The sequence below is a fragment of the Periplaneta americana genome, chromosome 11 (genome assembly GCF_040183065.1).
Source record: "Periplaneta americana isolate PAMFEO1 chromosome 11, P.americana_PAMFEO1_priV1, whole genome shotgun sequence".
Classification (NCBI taxonomy): domain Eukaryota; kingdom Metazoa; phylum Arthropoda; class Insecta; order Blattodea; family Blattidae; genus Periplaneta; species Periplaneta americana.
In genome coordinates, this window is record NC_091127.1 from 49,092,731 (window position 1) to 49,096,326 (window position 3,596).

At 33.0% G+C, this 3,596-nt stretch overlaps 1 non-coding gene across 1 annotated transcript; it reads left to right on the forward strand.

The window, feature by feature from the left end:
* Positions 1-3,246: 3,246 nt before the first annotated feature.
* On the forward strand, positions 3,247-3,318 carry TRNAY-GUA (transfer RNA tyrosine (anticodon GUA)). Its single transcript has one exon. It is a non-coding gene; the product is annotated as a tRNA-Tyr (tRNA).
* Positions 3,319-3,596: the final 278 nt, after the last annotated feature.

Genomic DNA, 3,596 nt, shown 5'->3' on the forward strand with positions numbered 1-3,596 from the left:
AGAGGAATTCACCGAAGAATAATTGTGGTGCTTTTCACATGCGCCTGTAACGTCATGCGACGTGAAAAGAACATTTACACTTTACAAATCATTTTTTGCCTCAGTTCTTCTCTCGAAGTGAGAGTCCAAGTTTCACAGTCGTACAGAACAACCGGCAATATAACTATTTTATCAATAAATTATTATTATTATTATTATTATTATTATTATTATTATTATTATTATTATTATTTCAGAAATTATACCTAATTTTCATATTATCAGCACTATTATTCTCATATCATTGATTAGAGAAAAATTCTTCGTTCAAGATTGTTTATGTTAATTTTTATTTTATCCTTATTGTTATTTTTATTCATATGCATCCAGTGATTAACATTACCATTTAAGTTACTTATTTCAAATTTATTATTATTATTGTAAATTAATTGTATTCTAAATTAATTCTGTTTAATCTGTATTATTATTGTATCACTTGTGCTGGATCATTGGCCCATGGCTGTTGACCAGCACATTAATATTGAAATTAATTAATTAATAATTATTAACGTGAATTAATTGTATTCAATATTTAATTATGTTTATTCTATTAAGTATTCTGTGTGTAAATAATTATGAAAGATTCGTGGATTTTACACATAAAATACATAGTATCATTGGCCCATGGCTGTTGACCAGCACAGTAATATTATAATAAATAAATAAAATAAATAAAAATTACCAACATTATTTATTTATTTATTTATTATTTTGCTAATAATCGTAACATAAAATATAATATATACAGAAAAACTTTAGCTCGCCCCTGAAAGAGTAGAACTCGTGCTCAGGGCCGGATTCCTGAATTGAAATTAATAATTATACAATACAATTTGTCTAATCTCTACTGTGCAATTATAGTATATAAATTTAAATTTACAATTTTCAATTTTCAATTTTTATAAAATGCATACATAACATTTTTTATTTAATACTAGAACTATTAGAATAGACAAGATTAGGATATTTAAATATAAATTAGTTATATATTCTTGGGCCTAAATTACTACTATGATTAAATACTATAACAGTGTTGCATTTTGGTTCAAACAATCTTAAAGAATTCATACCTTTTGTTTCATAACTATGAGAATACAATTCAAAATCATTTTGATTTTTATGTATGAATTTTATTAATACAATATTAAGTATATTAAAGTCTAAAAACAAATTTAGAGATGGAAAATCAATAGGTTTATGACGACATATTTTAATTATTTTCTTCTGTAATAAATAAAATGGATTAAAATGGATTTAAATGAGCTACCCCATCCTATAATTCCATACATAATTACCGATTGAAATAAAGTTAAATATATTGTAAGTAATAAACTTATTGACAAGTAATTCCTCAATAAAACAAAATAATATACTATTTTACGTAATTTATTACAAAGGTAATTAATATGTTGGTTCCATTTTAAATTATTATCGAAAATTATGCCTAAATAACTTCAGAGGACTCTTTAATAATCGGACATTTACACTGTATAAAACAACAATCAGAATTATGTAATTCAATACTTAATATAGATGTAGGAGGTTTGTTACATTTTTCAGACAATGAGAATGAAATAATTATGGTTTTATTTTTGTTGATAGAAAGATAATTTATGTCAAACCATTTTTTTTTATTAATTTAAGTCTATTATTTGAATTATTATATGCATCATACCAGGTTTTCCCACCAAAATGTAAAACTCTGTCATCTGCATAAGAATAGTGAACACCATTGTATTGTTGTAAGTCAATTTTTAATAAGTCATTAATATATATTAAAAATAGAATAGGGCCTAGAACTGTGCCTTGGGGAACACCTATATTAATAATTAAAGGTTCACTTGAATAATAGTCAATTTTCGTTATTTGAATTCTGTCGAAAAATAAAATAGACATTACGCTATTAAAATAAACTTTGTTTCCTGTGTATACTGAGAAGATTCCAGTCATATCATATCAGGAACTTAAAAAGGTTTTTGAGCAATCGACAACAAAAAATTAAAAGTGTGCTAAAGAATATAATGCCTGCGTGGAGCTTCTTTTATCGGCTTGTTTGTGCTGGTCGCCCCCATACTCTCGGCAGCAGTCCAGTGTAGCGGCAACTTTGGCACCAAACTACATGTAGGAATTTTAAATTTGCTGACTACAGATGCCCGTCTCATGCAATGGGTCTACATTAAATCAATATTTGAGATTCCACCACAGTTTAGCAAGCGGGCGAGCGATAGCAGACGATTGTTATACTTGCTCTCATTTCCGGGGCGGAATAGCATTGAATACACTGTCTTAGTCAAATCCCAGCTTTCTATCTCTCTCTCACGCTCCGATATAAAAATCCAGCGCCACTATTCGCTGAAAGAGAATGCCAGAGACTCAACTTCGCCATCAAACTTAACAATGAGACAGAATTTTATTCAGCAAATCAGGCAGCTCACTTTCCACTCGGGTTCGCCAGATGGCTACGAAAGAGAGAATTGATATCGTAATAAAACTGCCATGGTGGCTTTCAAGCAAACATTCTCATGGGGGCAGATAAAAATTTATTTTTTCCACCACTGACTGATCGACTGGACACTGTACAGTCGATCAGTCCTAGTGAAATGGAGGAGTACACGAGAGCGGAATAAGCAAACCTGATTTTCGAATATGGATGAGCCAATGTGAACAGTAGACAAGCTCACAGATTGTATCGGTACAAGTACCCACGTAGGAGACATCCGGCCCATACCATTTTTCCACGACTGTTCCAAAAGTTAAGGGAAGGAGGGCACGTGTTGCCAAATTACAATTCCATTTCCACACAACTATTTTTGCTTATAACTTTCGACTCAGTCATTTCCGGACTATGGTTCCTGATCTCAAATTGATACATTTACCCTTCGCCATCATCCCTGAAAGTTTATAAGACCAACTCCGAAACATCATGTATATACTAACTGCACACTAAATAAACTAAAATATTACACGATGAAAGAGTAATGGAACGGAGAAAAATTCTCCCGGCGCCGGTGTTTGAACCCGGGTTTTCAGCTCTACATGCTGATGCTTTATTTACTAAGCCACACCGGATGCCACACCGGCGTCGGACAGATCTGAAACAATTCTGTCCGACGCCGGTGTGGTATCCGGTGTGGCTGATGCTTTATCCACTAAGCCACACCGGCGTCGGACAGATCTGAAACAATTCTGTCCGACGCCGGTGTGGTATCCGGTGTGGCTTAGTGGATAAAGCATCAGCATGTAGAGCTGAAAACCCGGGTTCAAATCCCGGCGCCGGAGAGAATTTTTCTCCGTTCCATTACTCTTTCATCGTATGATGATGCAGAATATATGCATGGAAATATCATATGTACTTCGGTACATTAAAATAATATAAAAAATTACAACTTGGACAAGTGAATAAATACTAATGGTAACAACATACTGTCCACACCTGTGGAGTAACGGTCAGCGCGTCTGGCCGCGAAACCAGGTGGCCCGGGTTCGAATCTATGTCGGGGCAAGTTACCTGGTTGGAGTTTTCCCTCAACCCAATACGAGCAAATGCTGGGTAACTT